The sequence below is a fragment of the Cavia porcellus genome, unplaced genomic scaffold (genome assembly GCF_034190915.1).
Source record: "Cavia porcellus strain 051 isolate PalLab524CR breed Dunkin Hartley unplaced genomic scaffold, mCavPor4.1 scaffold_1, whole genome shotgun sequence".
NCBI lineage: Eukaryota > Metazoa > Chordata > Mammalia > Rodentia > Caviidae > Cavia > Cavia porcellus.
Window position 1 is genome coordinate 47,088,527 of NW_026947484.1, and position 21,357 is coordinate 47,109,883.

At 39.5% G+C, this 21,357-nt stretch overlaps 1 long non-coding RNA gene across 9 annotated transcripts in view; it reads left to right on the plus strand.

Annotated features, from left to right (window-relative positions):
* Positions 1–21,357, plus strand: part of LOC134475788 (uncharacterized) — a 51,365-nt gene that overhangs the window by 13,125 nt on the left and 16,883 nt on the right. For 8 of the 9 annotated variants that reach the window (XR_010047039.1, XR_010047045.1, XR_010047041.1 and 5 more), the window contains exons 2-5: positions 11,706–11,780; positions 14,446–14,646; positions 16,384–16,499; positions 20,831–20,922. This is a non-coding gene — a long non-coding RNA (uncharacterized LOC134475788). Of the gene's footprint in view, positions 1–6,580; positions 6,808–11,705; positions 11,781–14,445; positions 14,647–16,383; positions 16,500–20,830; positions 20,923–21,357 lie in introns of all 9 variants that reach the window. The other variant, XR_010047042.1, reaches the window with a different exon arrangement.

Here is a 21,357-nt window from a genome sequence, read left to right on the forward strand (position 1 = left end):
TACCCAACGCGCGCCAGCTGGCTTAGGAGAGTCTCTGGAATTTTCTTCCGACCTGAAGGACACAGAGGTGGATAGAGAGAGGGGTGCAGATGGAGTAAGGTCCATGACGGGAACAGAGCAGGGTAGTGTGAGTAGATCTGCTCACTGCCAGCCGTGGTGGAGCAAAGGTGGAGAAGGACGCTGGGTCCACAGAGCACATGTCTGAGCCAGAGGTAACAGGAAAGGTCAGGATCCGTGGCAGCCTCCAGAGGGTGAGGCCTCCCCTCCAGAGGAGGAAAAGAAAGTGAGAGCATGCAAGTGAACAGGGCAACCAAATGAAACCAAAAAAGCGCTGTATTCTGCAGACTTAGCAAGCTTAAGTTTTTGTTCATCACTAACATCTAAAGTGGACCTAGTTATAAAAACCGAAAGAATATCCTGTTCTGCACATCCAAACTACAATAGCGAACTTCATACTTGTGATCATCTTCACTTTAAATTTTACTTAAAGTGGTTTAAATATTTCTTACCATTTAAACTTTCATTTTACCTGTTTTTCTTAGTCCAGTGTTTTATCAGTTACAAAATTATTTCCTTTTAATTATTTCCTTTCTGTGCCCATCTCACAATATTTTCTATTTTATTATAGATTCATATTTTCCTTCCTTCTTATTAAATATTTATTCAATTCTCATCTGATTTTTTTCTGAAGAATGCATATTTCAGTGAATGGTAAATACTAGACAAGGTGATTTCTTCAATCCTTCCACTGAGCATGTGTTAAAAACAAAAAGAGTAACAGTATTTCAATGGAGACAAGCAATTTAATATATCAAACTAGCAAATGAAACAATTTGGTCCTTGATCTTTTTGCAGCCAAACTTACATATCCAATGTATATAGTTCATGTGAAATTAAAGTATATTGCAGTTATATATTTTATAGAAAAGAGAGACTATTTGTTATGACTTAAAATTTATAATTAGTCATTTTTTAATTTCCAAAATACCAGTTCAGTAAGGTCACAATCCACAGTGAATTACAATGAACTGGTCACTGTGGAAACTTCATATAGAAAACATAGTTTGCAACCTTAAGTGAATAAACCTAGTTTTCTACAGTCCACATTCCAACAGCTGCTATCAAACTCATTTCTCAACCATCCTTGATACTATTAATACCAACTCCAAATATTAAAAGAAAACTCTTTGCTCCTCTTAGTAAACAGACTTAGGTAAAGCTGCAAGCTTCTGATAAGAAGCAGAGTAATTACAGACTGATCTTGCACTGCCTGGCAAATCATATTGTAAATATTTACTCACCTTCCTTACCTGTGCAAAAAAAAACCTAGCTGGTAATCAACTGCTTTCAATTCACAAAAAGCACATATATCAACAGTTCCCTAGAGCTTCCCTGCAAGGTTCTGATTGAAAACAATTTGCCCTCTGGTGTGAATTTTAATCTTAATTAAAGTTAAGTCAAAGACATTGGTGCATATAATTACCTGTTTCCACATATACTGTGTTAAGATGGTTTGCCAACACAATATTAATTTCACTAAGTATATCATTAAATTAGAGTGGGTTGCATGAATCTGTGTATATTTTACCTGTTCCTGTTATTATGTGCCTATAAAGTTAAAATCCTATCATCTCTGTATCCTTAAGAACTGGAATTTGAGCTATAATTGAGGCTATAATTCTATCATCTGTGTCTCTGTATCCTGAGAACTGGAGTTTAAACGTAACAAAATGAAAACAGGAACAACCCTACAGTCCTGTATTTGAATCCAAAGAGTTAATATGAACATTCGATGTTTTTATTTTCTTACTTTATATACAGAATGCCCTCAAAGCTTAGAGGCAATACTAAGCTTTAAATTTCAGGACAAAAATTATAAACACATAAAACATACACTATGAGAAAGCTTCAGTGTTTAGATGTCTTTTATATTAGTTTTGTGAATTTTGAGTATGGATGTGCCATCTGCAGGTAGAGGGACTCTTAGTAGAAGAACAAAGTACCACCCAGGGCCTTGCCAGGGGGTTTGAATCTGTGTCAGTTTAGTCCTCTAGGTCCAGATGTACACAAGGGATGCAGAAATCAGAAGGCCACGCCAGGCTTCACTGTGAGCATGCTGTCCCAAAACCCACACTAAGAGACACCTCCGAGGGCCTGAGGTCTTCAGCAGAGGGGTAGTCAGGAAAAGAAAGGGGCTAAAGGGGAGTCTGAGGATGATGAGCCCTAAAAGAAAATAAATCTTAAAGAAAGCAAGTCTGCATTACGGTGGCCAGAGATGCAAATTAGTAATCCTGGCGATTATATGGACAGACAAGGGGATGATCACCATAAAAGGGAGGACAGTGGTCACTAGAGAGGCTGTCGTTGGATGGGGCACACCAGGGGCACCTTGGGTGACCAGAAAGCTCTCTGCTTCATCTGCATGTTGATGATAAAGATACTTACCTTGCAGCAATTCATTAAGCCCTGCATTCATTTTGTCTAGTTTATGTATGCATTTTTAAAATACAAATAAAAGAATATTGCAGTAGTTCAAAAATAAGACCTATGTATAACTTCTAACATTTTGCACTTTCGTCTATTTTTATTATTACTCTTTTTCTTTTCAACCTCAGAGTTTTCTTCTTTTAGCTTCCATTTTAATTCACATACAGTCCAATCTATTATTCTCAGTTTGGAGTTCTGTGGGTTTCAACGAATGTCTATCGCTTTGTTACCATGAAGACACAAAACACTTTATTATCCCCAAATTCCCACCCTGCACTTTGGACTCAGTCCTCTCTCCCCTCAGTCTCTGGAAACCTTTGGTCTTTCTAGTCTTATAATTTTGCCTTTTCCAGAATGTCTCCTAAAGGAGATAATACAGAAGACAGCCCTTCAAACCTGGCTTCTTTCACCAGCATACTCCACTTGCGATCCATCCATGTGGTTGTATCAATCTTCCACTCCTCTTTATTGCTACATGGTCATTTATCCTACTTTTACTGCTGAGTTGTGTTTATTCACCTGTTGAATGACTTTGGCTCCTTTCCAGTTTTTTAATGTTTATTAATAAAGCTGCTGTAAATTTTATATAAAGATTTTCATATGAATGTGTTTTTCTTTCTCTATGAGTACATCTTGAGATTTTTAAAAATAAATCATGTTGTCTTAAATTTTTATCCTTTAGCTTATCAAGTGAAATGCTGAAAGCTCAGACAGAAAGGGAAAGCTACTAAGATAGCTGGTGACCTGCAGAAGGAAAAGCTAATCTCCCCTTTCACTTGGTCCAGTAAAAGCCAACTTAAACTTCTCATAATTGAAAACTATAAGGTACATGTTTTTAAGTTTAGCCTTGGTTATTTGGGGACAAGACAGTTCTGGTTATTGAATCCAGGATGTTTTCCCTGAGCTATATTCCTAGCCTTTTTGTATTTTGATTTTGAGACAAGGTCTCACTAAGTCGCTGTTGCCTCGGTTGGGCTCAAACTCATCATCCTCCTGCCTCAGCCTCCCAGAATGCTGGTACTGCAGAAATTGCACCATTCCCAGCTCAGTTAGCCGTTTATTAAGAGTTTCAAGACAGTAGACTCCATGGACAGCTGCTTTGAGTAAATAACACAGAACTAGTCATTTTGTCTTATTCAATAAGGGTAAAAACTGGAGCCTATTTAGAAAGATTTTACCTTGAAAATACTATAAATATAAATACTTAAACCACATTAGGGTGAAGCTCCCATCTGTTCAAATATATACATATTCTATTAGTTGTTTTCTTACATTTTTTTCTATCTAGTTATGATACCAAGAGTTCCTGTTAAATATTGACTTTAAGTAATTAATGTTGTTTTACATAACCCTCAATCTTATGTTTAAACTATATTAAATTATTTGTTATGGAAACATTAAATTTACTCATTATATGTTTGTTCCAGGAAATGATATTCATCAGAATATTGTTGTGTAGTATATTAGATTTAAATAAGCTGCTATAAGAAAGTGATCTGAATTGTGACTCAAACAAAAGAGAAATGTATTCCTCTATCAAAATACAGGCACGGAGCCAGGTGGGGTGGTGCACACCTGTAATCTCTGTACTTGGGAGGCTGAGGCAGGAGGATTACCATGAATTCGAGGTCAGCTTGAGTTAAATGGTGAGATCTTGTCTTGGAAAAAACAAAACAAAACAAAAAAAGAAAAAAGATACCGACATATACTAACAAAAGTAATACATTTAAAAATGTTTTAAAAGACACAATCCTGAAAAGTCCTGAGGCAGGAAGCCAATCTAAGTGTGTTAGAGTTCCAATGCATTCTGCAGGGCCATTCCATGTTCTCCCTCTCTTAGGGCTCATAAACACCTAGAATAATAATCATCAATTTTTCTCAATAAAGGGCCAGATGGTAAATAGGCTTTGTGGGCCATTCATTCTCTTTTGTAACTCTTTAAGTCTGTCATTGTAGTATGAATGTAGGCATAGATGAGATTAATGAGTGTGGCTTTTTTCCAATAAAGTTTTATTTATAAAAATAGGAGACAGGCCAGGTTGAGAACCAACCCTGTCTTAGTATGTGGTCTTCCTAACTGAAGCTCCATTCATAACCTGGTATGTGGGAAGGGTGGAGGAGCAGTGGGAAGCCATAGACTACTCAGATACAGAAACATCTCTGCTCACATTCCATTGACTACATAGATTCCCCAAAATGTGTGCCTAGCTAAGCTGGAAGAGTTTGATTATCAAAAGAAGGAGAGGAGGAATCTTGGTAATAATTATCAACCTCTGTCATTCAGCTAAAGTTACAGTACTCAAGCTAACATTATGATTTTTTTAACTTGCAATTCATGGATTCTCTGAATTACTCTGAAACTTACACTAATGACTATCTTTGTTACTACGAGAAGAAAGAATGTCTCTTGGCTTTCTTGGGTTTGCCTTGTTTTGTTTTTCTCCATCTGTAGCATCATAATGTCAGAATCTCCAACAGTTCAAGGTCTGAATAGAAAGAAAAACACACAGGGAACAGTTTGCCTTTGAGGAAAAATGAAATTTACAGAGCTAAGAGTCCAGAATTCCAGAAAGGGAAAGAGAAAGACAAGGAAGGTTATGCCTGACAGTTTTCCTACAAGGACAGACAATGTGTATTTGGCCTTCTGTGTCCCTTGAATTCCTTTTCACCTAATCATTCCCAGGTGCATTTCTATTTCTTCGAAAAAAGACTCTTTCAGAAGCACGCATCGGCCTCTTCCAATATATTTGATACCAAGTGGAGACGTTTTGTTTTTAGCAGGATTTTGAGAAGGTTGTCATTACTCTTCACAAAGGAAAGTAACTTGGCTTAGGTTTGGATTATTTCAAATAGGGACTTTTTATGCTTTAAAAAGTACCCAATATTTTGGTTAAACTATATACACTTTTGTGGTTATATTTCCACTCTTACACAGCACTGCTCTCCTGAAGTTAACTATTTTCGCATTTTTCTCGTGCTCTGTACCCCCTTATGGGAAACCCCTTCGAGGACTGTCACTAAACCCTCCAGCAGAAGGCTAATGTCAGCCACTGTCCCTTCTCGAGCCATTTGCAGCCTCCACCCTCCTACTCCTCTCAGCCCTGGCTGCCCTGGGATTCCCGGGTGTTCCTTCCCCGCCATCCTGGGGGACCTACTCCCCTTTCACGTGTGCTGGATCGTTTCTCTCTGTAACCTCCGTTCTCCTCGATTTCCCGTCTTCATGCCATTGAGAGACAGCCTCCACCAGCTCCCTGCAAAAAGACACCTAGGTGGCAGACAATGTTTTTGAAAAACTGGACTGCTAAAACTTTTATTCTACGCTCATTCTTGATTTGTAGTTAGAGTGTTTTCCCCTCTAATTGTTGAAATTGCTCCTTCTTTTTATCTCTTTCCCAGTGTTGAAGTCAAGAACTCAGAATCTACTATCACAAAGTTCAGCTTTGCCCTTAGTGTTCTAAAAAATCATAATGATGTGCCCTGGCAGGGCCTTTCTTCTGGCATGTTGCTGGATGCCCAGTGGACTCCTTTTTATTTTTTTATTTTTGAGACTGTGCAGTTCAGGTTGGCCTTGAATTCACTTTGTAGCCCAGGCTGGTCTCGAACTCGCAATGATCCTCCCACCTCAGCCTCCTGAGTGCTGGGATTACAGGCGTGAGCCACTACGCCCAGCTTCTTTTTTTATTTTTATTTTTATTTGCCCATTGGACACTTTACATGTGAAAGCTTGAGGCCTGTAGCTGTGGAGAATTATGGAGTTTTTTTCCCATAGTACTGGGGTTGGAATACAAGGCCTCATACTGAGCTAAATCCTCAGTTCTTCAGCTTCCGCCCCTTTATTTTCTCTGTTCTTGTTTACTTTAATGTGTGTTAGACTGATATTAGACCTCGTGGATTGACCTTTAGCTTCTTTTCTCTCTCCCGTTACGTATCTTTGAGCCTTTTGCTTCCCTTTCAATGTGCAGTTGATGGCCTCCTCTTTCTTGTTATTCCTTAACATCTTCTCCTTGATGTAACATCTCGATTATTTTATTAAGGACAACACAGCCTCTCTGATCTAAAATATTCTTCTCTTGTATTTTCTCTCTCTTTGTAGGAGGTGTCACCTTGATAATCTATTCTCTGCCTTAAATATTCAAGATTCTTTTCAAATACCTGGACGTCCTATGGATATCGGTTTGCATTTAAGAGCAAATCAGTGTAAAAAGGGAGCCTGGAACCTCTGTGTGCATGGGCAGGGGTTGTGTAATGAGCAAGGGCTGCTTCCGTGAAGAATGACTCCAGGAGAAGCTAATTGTATTTCAAAGGATCATCGTACATCAGGTTTCTAACTCTTTTCTCTCTAGCCTGTACAACACTGGGATTTTTTAGTTGAATATTCTACTAATTCTATCCTAAATTTTCACTCACATAGCTATAAGGAAGAAATATGTAGGTGGTTTGCATGGTAAACACTGAAAACATTAACTATAACAAGTATGGTGACAATCAGTGGTTTAATTATAACAATAAGGCACAGAAAATTCAATTTCCCATGAGGAATAAAGTTTATAACTTAAGCAAACATACAATCCTCTCTAGCAAACAGAATTTCCTATTGTGTAGACTCTTGATAGGACAAATTACAACAGCCGTTATATTGGAGATGCTACATACCATGGAGACTCTCTACCTCCAGTAAGCAAATATTTAAGAGGAAGTCTAATATTTTCAACAGTCAGGTCATTGTAAGTAAACAATAACCTTTATTAAAGCGAACTTTGCCCTTAGGGGGTTCAGAATTTTTACCTATGGTGTTCTTGATATATAAAATACAAGTGCCCCTTAGTTATCTACCTCTCATTAACATGAGAAAAATAACTCTATCGTTAATCTGGAAACTTGTTTTGACCAACCTCTTATTTCCATTTCTTATTACACATGTTTATGTCTTGTAATCTACTTTTTTTTTTTTACCTTAACAAGAGTCAAATTAAATGTGTTTTCCCATGCTAGTTATTTTCTCCACAAGGATGCTCAACCTCTTCCTTGGTGGGTATAGAGATAAAGGGAAGAATGATCTACAAATAGGTAAATCCAACCACCAATGTTTAGAGAAAGTCTTAATCCCCCTTAATTTCCCTGTCATTTGCTTTTAAAGTGTATTTAGTAGCGTATTAATCGAGTTTGGGGAGTAGCGGGAATAAAGCTGTGTTCCATATAGCACATTTAATTTGAAGTCTTGATAGGAAAATAGGAAGTATCTTTATATGATTATCCATGGAAACAAAAAATGCTTCCTTCCTTAACTGCTCATGCTGTCAATAGAATTCAAGCCCCACTGTTATAGGATGTTCCACTTCCTCCCTGTAACAGTCCCTGCAGAGGCTCGGAATTGTGCCTCATATTTATGTTCCCCTTTGTCTTTATGAACTCTATATTTTATTAGATGTCTTGACATCCAGCCAATAGGTGGTGGTTCCAACCTCCCCTGCAGCTAGATTTAGCCATAAGTATGTGTCCTAGAAAAGTAAACAGAAATGACTTGGAAGCTCTAGGATGTCTCCTTAAAATGAAAAGGCTTATCTTTCTATTGATCTCCTCTCATCCTGCTTTCCCATAATCAAATGGGATGCTGGACCTGTAAGCAGCCATCTTGAATTTTGAAGACAGAAGGAGCCACATGCTAGGATCAGTGGACCATATCTCCTACAGAAGGCCATGTCCATGGCATTGTCTTAGTTTAAGGGTGTACATCATTAAGGGAGTTTCCTAACCTACTTGGGGGCCTAGTTAAATAAAGTCCTCATTAATTTCCAAAATTTTTGCTTTGTGTGTCCCAAACTTCCAAGTTCTTGAGGTCCAGTTCTCTAGGCTGCCTCTGACAGGGATTTAATTCTCCTCCACAATCTTAACACGTAGTAGTTCTTCAGTATGAAATGATTGTGTAGCAGTCACTGCCTCTGTGCAAGCAATTTGATTGGACAACCTTAGATCCCAAATCCAACTCAAGTGCATTGTGTTTAGATCAAATGAATTCATCCCACCAATACTGCCATTCAAACTTCAACTCCACACCCTTCAAATTCAAATCTCAACTCTACACCCCTCAATCCCTAAGCTGTACCTCCTGCATTTTTTAACCTATTGCTTACTACATAGTACTTGTAAGTGATTTAAATTCTTTTGACAAGGCAAAGATATTCTTAGTTACTCACTCATAGTTTTTAATCACAGTTTTCTTCTTCTTCTTCTTCTTCTTCTTCTTCTTCTTCTTCTTCTCCTCCTCCTCCTCCTCCTCCTCCTCCTCCTCTTCCTCCTCTTCCTCCTCTTCCTCCTCCTCTTTCTTCTCCTTCTCTTCCTCCTCCTCCTTCTCCTCCTCCTTCTTCTCTTCCTCCTCCTCCTTCTTCTTCTCCTTCTTCTCCTCCTTCTCCTCCTCCTCCTTCTTCTTCTCCTTCTTCTCCTTCTTCTCCTCCTTCTCCTCCTTCTTCTTCTTTCTTTTTCAGTGCTGGAGAAAAACCCAAGGGTCTCGCATGGGCTAGGCAACTGCTCTGCACTGAACTACGCCCTCAGCCCTCCATTTTTGAAAACAGAATCCCCACTTTGGGAGGTGTGTTAATTTCCTATAGTGGCTTTAACAAATTATCACCACCTCAGGGGTTTAAAGCAACGTGAATTTGTTATTATAATATTGTGAAGGTCAGAACTGAAAATAAATCAATAGGCCTTCATTCCTTCCAATGCCTTATGAAATAACTCATTTGTTTGCCTTTCCAGCTTCTAGACATTGCTGATTCCCTGGTTTGCAATCTCACATCATTCCAAACTCTTCTTCCATCAGAGCATCTTCTTTTCTCACTTCAGCTCTTCTGTCTCCTCATAAGGGGCCTCATGACTTTATTTATTGCATCTAGATTATCTAGAATACTTTCTCAGCCCAATATCTTAATCATGTAAGCTAATAAAATCACAGGAGCTAGGACATGGACCTCATTATGGTTCAGTAGTCTTCTTAGTGTGAGACAATGAACTCAGTCCCAGAGAAGAAATAGTGATTGGTCTGCAGCAATCACTATTATGGTAATCCCAATGCACCCCCTTTGATGGTCTGTGAGGAACCATTGACCCCCATTGGTTCAGCGAGGTGGATGAGGAAACCTAAGGTTTCCGGGCAGGATTTTCTTTTCGGTTGGAGAGGTGCAAAACGGAAAAACCTTGATTTTTTTGGCCTCCTCTTTCCTCAACTTTCAAATGTTGTTTGCGAAGACATAGTATGTAAAATTATTTCAACTATCTTGTGAGCCTGAAGACCAGGTCAAGGCAATGGTGGAGATGCTGATTTAATGGCCTGACATTGTGGAACCACTTGCTTAATTTAGAAACACTTACCCTTAGATTTCTTATTAAACAAGTGCTTAAATGTTCTTATTTAAGCAACAATTAGGATCTCCAAAGTATTTCAGCTAATACATGGGTCTAAACAGAAAGCTGTCACATACAGCTTCAACTGTGTCACTTTACTCCTAAGAATCCTGGGCCTTAGAAAATAAATCTAATGTCCAACTACAAAGAAAAACATTATACCAACAAACATGGGTGTGTTGGTGATTTTTTTTTAAGTTTTATTTTGAAAGTGGTAAAATACAACAGAAAAAGACAGAATAAAGCCAACTAAGATCATACAGTGAAATTGGTACAGAACTTCACAGCAGGTTACCAGGATAAGAGTAATAGGTATCACAGTATATTTTGTTATCTTTATAATAGTTGTTTCAATCACGTATATCAAAATGAGATGAAATACAGATTATAGAACTTATCAAAACAGAATATTGAATAGAGCAGTATCATTAATCAGAATAGAGCAAAACAGTAATAAAAATATTTGCCTTCAAAGAGATAGTAGAAGGAAATCCCCTTATTTGCTATGATCAGCCTCCCAGGAGACACTCAGATTTCTGGTTCCCATTTGCTAAGGGGGGGACAGAAAAAGGGGGAGGGGAATTGGGATATTTGACTCTAGGCCGTGCATCAGTAGGTTCACTATTGCTTAGCAGGGAGGCAGGCTGGTTGCTTGGTTTCCCAGTGGCCTAAGTTCCAACATGCCGCAGATCTCAGGAGCTGCTGCTGGTTCTCCCCCTGGAAGGGCCCCAGTCTGCCACACTGCCACCACTTCAGTGTTGGTGATTTTAACCTTAGAAATGTCATATTTGACTTCCAGGCTCATATCATAAAAACTTACCTTCTTTTTATCTTGATTCATATTGTTCTCACAAAAGTGAACCCAGATGGTTTATGTGCCTGGGCTCAAGTACAGAATGTATTTATTGGCTAATTAAATAAGATAAGGCCTGTAAAGTACCCAGAACAGAGCTATATATAAATGTTCAGATAAATTGCAGAGAGCATTCTGTATTTTTTATACTTGGTTGCTAGCATCTTATTTTTGGCAGATTAAATTCAGTCATTAACAGTGCCAGCAAAGGCCTACCTGGAAACAAACTGGATTGAGAAGATGCATTCTACAAATCCTGAGCTTCTCTTAGAGGACTTACAATTTTATCCACTATGGGAAAAACTAATCTCCGAGAAAAGTCTGGAGGAAACTTTATTATATTCTAATTAGGGGCTGTTTTATAAGTTAATAATATATCTTCTTTTTTATCGTAATTTAAAGAACATTTTTCATAATGTTGAAACCAGGCATCTCTCTCTATTTCTTACCTTCGAACAAATCTGAGTCACACCCTAATCAAAATGTCCCTAAAGTAAGGTACAAGAAAGAGGTTTTTAACTCCATCTAACAAAACAAAACAAAACAAAAAAACACTCTTTTAAAAGATTTCTTCAGAAAAAATTTCATACTAATGGACCATTGAGAGACTGAAGTGGATCCTGTCTGTCTCACCTTAGGCAAACATGGTCTTTTCTTGTATTCCAAAGTAAATAAGAACTGTTAAGAAGAAACCACCATTCCATCATAAAACTTATCAAGGATACCTACACACAGCTCCCAGACAGCTACCTTGCCGTGCACAGAAATCTAACTGGGATCTGGTTTTACAGAGCAACATAGAACACTTAGCCACGGTGTTATAAGTAATGACCAAGCAAAGCCCCATGAGCGCATAGTAGAGATTATGTCCCATCGGTCACGTACAATCATGAAGTAGCTCAATGCTGTACTCCCAGAGCCTACAATGGTGTCCAGCTAATGAATTTTTTAAAATGAATTTTTACAGCAAAGTAACTGAAGTAGTACAGTGCTGCACTAGCCTAAAGAAGCTAAACTCTGAGACCTAAAGTCTTATTTGAAGGTAAGTAGAATTTTACTTAGACTATACTGTTTCAAATTCATTTTTTTAAAAAGTTGTCTCACTAATGCGTGACTCCCTTGAGAAAGTATTCTCAATTTTTAGTTTGCATGACACTGAATTATATCCTAAAGGAAAAGATATTCATTTTACTTAATTCATATATTTGATGTATTTTTGTTTTCTGCAAGTTGACTTTGTATAGGCACTGAGAAAATGCACAGAGTGGTTCATTTGTTTCATACAACATGAAAAAAATTTTTTCTGACTTAATTTTTCTTAATTTTTTTTCCATTGAATTGGCCTGCTTGAGGTGCCATAGTAGAGTGAAATCTTCTACTCATTCACCTAATGGAAGTGAAATCCAAACCACACTACATTCAGCATTTCATATCCAAAGCATTTAAAAGACTCTCCACAAGCTAGGCAAAGCTCTAGACCCAGAGCCATTTAGCTAGAGAGGAAAACCATCGCCCATCCATCTCTGAGAAAAGTAGCTCACAAAGGCATCGGACAGAATGGTGTTTCAGTTCTAAGGCCACTTGCTCGTGGTACCTACTTTGTTCCATTTCTAGCACTGACCATTCCAACATGGCGGGTACCTAGCACCTGCCTAGTCAGCACTCATTTTTACAAGAAAAATATCTTTCTACCATTGCAGACGTCCCACTGTGCTTTCCTGAATTCCCATTCCTTCCAGGATTCCTGTGGATCAGTATAGAGTCATCATCTAGGCAAGAAACCATGAGCTGAAATACTCCCTGGTGCATATTTTGGTCACATCAGCAACCCTTTTAAAAATCCATGCCCTTGCTGGTAGCATCCTTATAACCATCACTGGCATCTGTAGAGGTAAAACTGAAACAATATTTGAAATACTCAACCTTCCTCCTTTTCTGTGTTAGAAATCTTTTGACTAAACCTTAGGAGGATTTACATTATTTTTCTCACTCTTTCAGGAAACTTAACTCTCTTAGGCTCCCTAGAGATCGGTGTTTTTCGGGTCAGTTAGCTGAGGAGAGTGCAGAATTGTTATTCTGTTTACTTCCTTGGCTCTTCATGGACGAGCAATTGGCTTTGGCCAAGGGAAGTTATCATTTTTGGGAAGAAACCTTTAATTGCAGTTACCACAGCTCCTTAGGTGAGAGAAGCTACATAGTTGTGATGGAAATCTGCTTACTGACCCACACTGCACATGGAAGCATGAGTGGGAAACAAACCTTGGTTGGTTTTATCACTTTGTTCCTGATGTCTTTTAAAATTTCATAATACTCTACTTCATTCTAATGAAGGACGTGAAGGGCTGCTGTGTGTGAGGAAGAGTAGGATGGGGGCTTTCATGGATGAGGGGGGAAGGAAAGGGATAGTGGGCCTGGAGAAGAGGCCAGGGTGCAGGATAAGGGTGGACCGGCGGTCTATCCTGAAATGGGCATTTGAGTCATTCCCCTGTCAGTGACCCCAAAGACAGTCAGTGGCCCCCACCAGCCAGTGTGCTTCAGTTTCTTAGTTTAAAAAGTTAAAGCTACTGTTCCATTTCCAGTTGCTTCTGATCTCTTAGAGATGGCTGGTCACTGTGATGCATAGCTGGTCACTATGATGCACATTGTATAAACCAGTCCCCAGCTGACAAGCCATTCTGCCGTACTTCCTGCTTGCTTATCCCTTATAAGCCCTAGACCACTAAAGATCAGGCCTTCTCTTTTGGGAACGATCTCAGTCATTATCTGTTGACATACATAAATCTGCCTCAAATCCTGGGTATCATTTCAGTGTTTCTATTTGCCATACCATTGCAAGGGAATTATCCTGGGACCCTAAAACTGAGCCCAGTCCAGACCACCTGCCAAAAAGCTTCCAAAGTTCAGGGAAACATATCACTAATCATTGTAGGTGCTGGTTTGTTCATAGGAAGCTGACTTTACGGTCTAGACTGTCCAGGTCCCTAAGAAGCAGTTGTTCTAAGGAGATTAAGGCAGACAAGAGCTTTGTTAGCACAACTTGTCACTGGAGAGAAGTGTGGATGGAACCCGGGGATATAGGCAGAACAATTAGAGAGTTCAGACTCTGCTGAAAGAGACAGAAAAAGGGGAAAAAGGAAAGTCTTAGCCTGCTTGCAGCTCTAGGGCAGTTTCAGCAAGGCTGCTGAAGAGGCTAGGCCAGAATTAGGAATTCTGCATTCCTCACGTCCTGCCCCCCTTACCATTGGCCGGAGGCAGCCCCTTAAAAGTATGGCCTGCTGTTGGCACTATGATAGATTTCAACCTGTGGCAGCCAGACCCTGTTAACAACACTACAATGGGTGAGCAGAAAGGAGGCCTCTGCAAAGGCACCGCACAGCTACCATGCCATCCTCTACCAACCACCTTATAAAAGTCTAATAGGGCAGGTAACAGTGCTTTCTGATGACATGTAAAACCTTATTTCCTGCTTCTACAAGTACTACCCTCTATTTGTTTCCAGTTCAGTTTGCCAAGTGTGTTCACACAGAGTGACCACATGGCCAAGATCAGGAAAGAAATCCTGATGCTGCCCAGGACACCTGCACATATAGAAAGGAGAGCCCAGCACTCACCCATCTCCTTCTTAGTCAAGAGTTCAGTCCACTCAATAGTGAAACTCTGCTGAGACCCAGGGCTACTTAATGAGAATTAGGCTGTTTTTTCAACAGGTTGCTCCAGAAACAAAATACACTCCAAAGAAGGCTCTCCCTGTGTGTCCTGTTACTATACATAGCATTTATAGGACAAGGAGGCTTCAACTCCAACTCCGGCAGAGAAGCCCACAGAGACTGCAAGATTTCCCATCTCCCAGGAAACTCCTTTTACAAGGGGAATCGCTCATTGACAGATCAGCCCTGGAAGACTTCAGGGTGGGTGAGAGGAGCATTTGTGTTCCATGGAAGTGGGGAAAATGTGTGGTTAATTTATGCAGGACCAGACCAGCACATGGTTTTGTTTACCATTAAGGGAAATGTTGTTCTTTCCACTGAGGAGAGGGAGAGGGAGGGTAGAGGGAGAGGGAGAGAGGTGAAACAGGAGTTTCCCACTGCAAGGAAAATCTAAACCACAACTCCTTTCCATGAATTGTGGCAGGTCAGGAAGGGGATGGTAGTGTAGACTGTGTGAAGTTTCAGTGTCTATGCTAAAGTCAGAGAGATCAGGCTAAGGTAATCCAGTAAACAAACAAACAAATAAACAAAAACAAAACCTACGGCAAGTGAGATGAAAATAAACACAAAAACCATTATGTTGCAAGGGTCTATAGCACATTCATTTTAGTGTGCTGATTATATAGGAACTGTATTAGTCAGCTTTCTGTCACTGTGATGAAAAGAAGGTGTGATTTTGGCTCAGAGTTTCAGATGTTTCAGCTCACGGTCAGCTGACTTTGTTGTAGTGAAGCAGAAACACCACGGTGGGAGGGTGTGGTGAAAGAACTGTTGAAGAGCTGCTCAGCTCGAGGAACTCAGACAAGCAGGGCAGGAGAGAGAAAATACAGTCCCCGAGGTCACATCCCCCATGACTCACTCCCTTCAAATAGGCCCCATCTTCTGTTTCCACCCAATAATGCCATCAATTATGAATTCATCGGTGGATGAAGTCATGATCCAATCACTTCTCAAAAGCCCTGCCTGACAACAGTGCTTTACTGGGAAACAAGCCGAGCCTTTGGAAGACATTTCATATCCAGACCATAATAGAAGCCATTTGAAAACATTAATATTTTCATCAGTTATCAGGATAAAAACACCAAAGAACAAACACCTTTGAAGTGAAGAAATTATCTTCCAAGGGAATAAAATGTGTAAAACTTTTCCATTTCCTAGAGCTCATCTCTGTCCAACTTCTTTCCAGGATGTAGAAACAAACACACATCAAGCCTCCCGGGGCTTCAGCAAGAGGAAAATGCGTGCGTAGAATGTCACCTCATTAAGCAGTACTGGACCTGATTTTTACTTTATACTTAAGAATCTTTTGTTCAGGGGTAGGAAATTGATCTCCTCTCTTAGGAGAACCAGCAGCCTAAAGGATAGCAGGGTAGTGGGCTGAAAAATTGTCTAGAAATTCTAGTTCTGAGGACAGTTCTAAGCAGATCTTGTGGAGTAGGTTACATAACCAGCTATGAACTCTGTTTTCTCATTTGTCAAATGAAAAGTCTATTAGTGATTCCTCCAACTGACCTAGGGGCCTTGGAAGGTACAGATGCCTTGGATCACCTACAGATGGACTGCTCCAGAATCTCTAAAAATTTGGAATTTCAAAGATTTCCCCTAGTGATTTGAAAAAAGTAACTTTGTAGAGCAGTATTTTTGGAGCAACTAAACATCTTCAAAATCCCTTCTAGCTCTAAAAATCTATGACGATGAAGAGGAAGAAGGCTGGGAAGGCCATTCTGTACCATGGACCTGCAGCCCTGTGCCCACTGAGGGCTCGTTAGAAGTGAGGAGTCTCAGACCCTGTTCCAAAACCCTACTGCATTAAACCCTGCATTTTAACAAGATCCCTGGGTAGTTCATAAGGATGCTTAAGTTAGGGAGCCCTCCTTTATTCCACAGTCAGGAGTGAACCTGCTGACCTCCAACCCTACTGTTCATTTCCACATGCAGGCTATGTGGCTTGGCTGACCCAGGAACACCTCATAAAGAAAACACTCAGCTCCGATGGTGTCTCTTACTGGCTGCCGTTCTCCTCCATGCATGTGAATTTTAAATACCACCACACTGTGAGTCTCTGTTGCCTTACGTACCTGTAAAAGCAAAATAGGGAAACCCAAGAGAAAGAAAGCTAGACTCTGTATGTGTGTGTGTGTGTGTGTGTTATACATGCATGGCATTATTATTCTTTCATCTATTAACCAGGCAGAATTTGACAAATGAATTTCCAGAGAAGAGGCTGACAGTCTTGGAAAATTTTATATTGTTTGACTTTCTTTTCTTTCTTTTTTTTTTTTTTTTTTTTTGGCCAGGCACAGAAGAACATGCTGTCTACAGAACAGTTAGACCTTTCTCAGGTGCCTGCTATCCTGTCTTGAGAACTGATTATCAAATGAAAAGAAAAACAAGTAACTCTGACATTTTCTCATGAAAAACCTTATTTTTGCTTTTAGAAGAAAGAGAATCCAATTTATAAAAATTCAGGCAGAGCTGGGATTTAGCTCAGTGACTTAAGTACCTGCCTAGCAAGCATAAGGTCATGAGTTCAGTTCCTAGTACAAAAAAAATTCAGGCAGAACATAAAATGCAGAATTAGAAAACTCTTTCCAGTTCTAGAATTCTACAATGATGAGAATGGGGATGAAAAAAATCTTCCTAGAGAGAAAGAAATCTATTGCTATTATTTTCTCAAGAAAATAAAAACATTCCATTTTTATGGCATTCAATTGAAATAAAAGTCTTTGAGAAACCATAAGGTCCCTAGGTGTTATGATGTTCCAAGTGTCTATTATAGAATGTGGATTTTGTTTTCTCCTGAAAACACTCTTCTGGCTACTTGGAACATGCACCATATTGAATTTCTCTTCCCAACTAAAACTGAACTCTATATGGTAACCTTTTCATAAAATTTGATTTACTATTCATAGAAATTATTTCTGATTGTCCTCAAGTGTTTTGCACATCTACCATGGGATGCCAGAGAAGGGTAATTTATAAGAAACAGAAATTCATTGTTTTGGAGGTTGAAAAATCCAAGATCTAGGGCAGACACCTTATGAAGACCTTTTTGCTGTATCACTCCATGATAGAAGGGGGAGGGAGACAGAGTCAGAGACAGAGAGAGACAAAGACAGAGAAAGACAGAGAAAGAGATTAAGACTCAAGTCCCCCTTTTATAACAAATGCATTCTCATGATAACAAACTCCCAAAATATTGGCACAAATCCATTCACTTCACAAACACACCCCTGTAGCCTAATCACCTTTTATTGAGTTCCACTTTCCAACATTATTGTTTTGGGGATTAAATTTTCAGCATACGCTTTTGGGAGAGCATGTTCCAACCGCAGCACTGACATAACACAAGGATAATGCATATAAATTGCCTATGCTTATAAGCAAAACCTGTAGCTAAGAAATTTATTACCTTTGTGTCTCCATATTTATACATCAAGGTGTGGCAAGTGAGCTTCCAAATTGCCAGAACCTGAAACTAAGAAGAATAAAAAGGTTCTCCCCAATTCTGCTCATGACCGCCACTCTCCCACTCACCACCCACACCCAAAACCAGCTCAAAGACACTCTTGTTTTCTAAGGGTGGGTAACCCAATTGTGCACTGTAATGTTAATGCAAGTTTCTCAGATTGTTATTCTAAGAAACCACGCAGACTGGAAAGACAGGGAGGGAACCTAGTGGCAAGGTGGGAGGCGAGCAGAACAGAGTTAAGTGATCTAAGATAAGCATCATTTTCCAGCAGAGATCCTGAAGGCAAAGGTCAGGGTAGACCTGCAGGAGAGGCAGTGGGATCATTTAGAGACAAGGGTCAATATTTAGGGCTCCTTGGTACAGAAAGTGTTGGGGACCAGGCTTTTTTAGGGTTAAGTTGTTTGACACAGGGACCTCTGGTTGTGTTGGAAAAGAGCACATGCTCGGTGCTCTGAAGTCAAGATAACACCACTGCTGAGGCAGCCGAAGACACTGGCTACTGACACCGCTATTCCAGAGTACTAAAGCTGCCAGCCTTAGAGACAAGACAGTTCTCTTAGTTGGCAGAATTTGCTGCTTGGAGAGGTCTTTGAATTGACTTCCCAAGGTCCTGCTCAGTTCCTGGGCTTGCCTCAGTATCCCCTGCCTTGGTTTGAAGATCAAATAAATAAAAGCTGCCAGGAGAAGTTCTTTGTCTCAAATTCAGAGAATTTTGACTGTACTAAGTGCCCCCCAAAAATCATACCATGTGTCTCTTTTATTTAAACTATTTGCTGTCCATTTGTTTAGGAGATTATGGGCCTGATCACTGCAACAGGAAAGAGGCACAGGAGGTTGGAAAATATCAGGAATTCACACCACATTTGCTTGTGTCTTTTGATGGTCAGCTCAGGATGACCTTTGGATGCAGCAGATTGTCATTTCTAGCCTGAGTCATTTTTCCTAAGTGGCACTGAGCATCAGATGTAAAACATGGAGACATGCAGGATAGTTATCAATATTCTGAAATTTATGGGATACAAGCCTGAATCTTAAGTGTATTTTACTTCTCTAATATCAGGCATAGTTTAATGAGGAAAATATAGATCTCACTCTTTTTTAAACATGTATATTTGTTCAAGCACGTATATCCACATCCTATTGACTTGTGAATTCCTTGAATTCTTCCTCCTCCTATCTAACATACACATGTCTCATACACAGAATCACTAATAAAGGATGTTTGATCTTTAAGTAGTATTTTGAGTCAAGAAGCTCTATCTCCCAGGGCTTCCTTCCCCACTATTGAATAATATTTCCCAAAAAGTTACCCCTCTCTTCCTTTCATTGGATGGAAATGTGCTTCCATGTAATATTTCCTCTTTGGTCTTTATTCTGTTTGTGGACCAATAAACTCTGCATTAAACCATCCTTTGTCTGCAGGACTAGGTTCAGGGACTGAGTAAATCATTTTGAATTTCTTGTGAAAGCTTAGGTGAACACGCTCCCAAAGCAAACTTGCTTATCAACTCCATAGTAATAATGTCCCACAGTACTGATGCTGTTTAACATTCCTCACTTTCCTTTAGGTCAGTTTCCATTATGCATTTCACCAACTGTCACCACCACAGAATTAACATCATACTGTCTCATTTTAGATTTTGACTACTAGAAGACTAGACTTGTAGCTGGATTAGAAACTTGTTTTTACACTAGTTCTAAACTTAATGTCTATTTAAGACACCATGATTCTGTGATTTTTCTGCTAAAAAAGCAGATGTCTGATCATGCTTAATGAAAACATTTTCTTTCCTTTAGTGAATGAGGTGGTGCATTCATCTTGATCATCCTTGTCTTTTAGACTAATAATTCTCAACCTTATTAACACATTAAAACTACTTGGAGAGCTTTCAAAAATCAGGAAACCCAGGCTATTTGAAAAACCTCTGGGGATGAAAGTTGGGCATTAACATTATTTAAAATTCTGCAGAGGCCTGGGGGTATAGCTCAGTGACGGAGCCCTTACCTAGCATGCATGAGGCCCTGACTTTGGTTCTGAGCATTACAATAAGTAAATAAAATAAATGAGTTAGTGAATGAATGAATGAATGAAATTCCCTAGGTAACTTCAACATTCATTTAAGATTGAAAACCACCCAGACAGGGGAAAAAGGGTAGATCAATGTGAAAGATAGCAAGTTTTGGCCTGTCGATGTGATGCCTGGTTGGCTGAATGGTTGAGGGGAGGGAAGGCCTAGCTCCTGTTGTGATATACGACTTGGACCACACGTGGAAAAGAAGGCCAAACTCCCACATTTAGAGCCTGGCCCCGAGCATTTCTCCCTCGGTCTCCTTTTCCCTCCTTGGACATGTAAAGCACTTCTGCCCTCTCTCTGTTTCAACATGACATTTCTGTGAGACATGTGGCTTGATTGGCTATGGCCAGCAGGAACACAGGAAGGAGATTTGTCCTTGGTGACACACACAAAGAGGCAACTGGTTTACTTGCTACAGTTGGTCACTCTTATAGGAAGCTCCCCTGACCCACTTCCCAGTTTATGCACCCTCAGTGCTGTTAGGTGGTGGTTAAGGAACACGTCTTGAATCAATGTGCTCCCTCTTCTTTTTCTCCACAGCACTTCTAACAGTCATGTCTGACTCCACTGCCAGACAGAGGCTTCATACCTAGCTTTTGTTTGTTTGTTTGTTTGTTTTTGTCCAATGAATCTTCAGCGCCCATCCAGTGGCTCTCAATAAAATATTTACTAAATAATGAATGAATAACTAAATAAACACTTCTTTTATACATCTCATAGCATCCACTATAATACCAAGCCTATTGATTGTCAGTCATTGAAGCCAATGAAGTTTCTGGAAACTAAAATCTTTCTTGAAACTACCATCTCATGAATCTCCACTATTTCTTTTTTGCAGCTCTCTGGGTGATCTGTTGCAATTTCTTCAAACTGAAGCAACATCAATAATAAAAGCAGCACTATGATGTGAAGAGTAGTCACAAAACCGGGGTGAGTTTTAAAAAATACTTCCAGTGGAAGATCTCACAAAGCACTAAGTGCTAGTAGTTGGTAAAGGAACATTTCCTAATGTTCCCTGTCCCACAATGCACGTACAAAAAACAAACAAGGAAAATAAACAAGGGGAAAAGACATAGATTAAGAGAGAATGCAAAGAAATAATAATTATGTAATTCAACTATCAGGTAAAAGGAATGCGTTAAAATAAAGGAAAAGCAGTGTCTGAAGACACTGGGGTCTTACTGTGTTTATAATAACAATGACAGAACTTTAGTAGCTGACATAGTGGAAAGTCCCCAAAATGTAAACCAGCCTGCACAGGAGATTAATGTTCACAAAATCGTGAAGTTAGAAAGCCCCTTGCAATCATCAGGAATTTTATTCTCTTTCCCTCAATAGGACAAGTGTCAAACATGAAAGGTATGG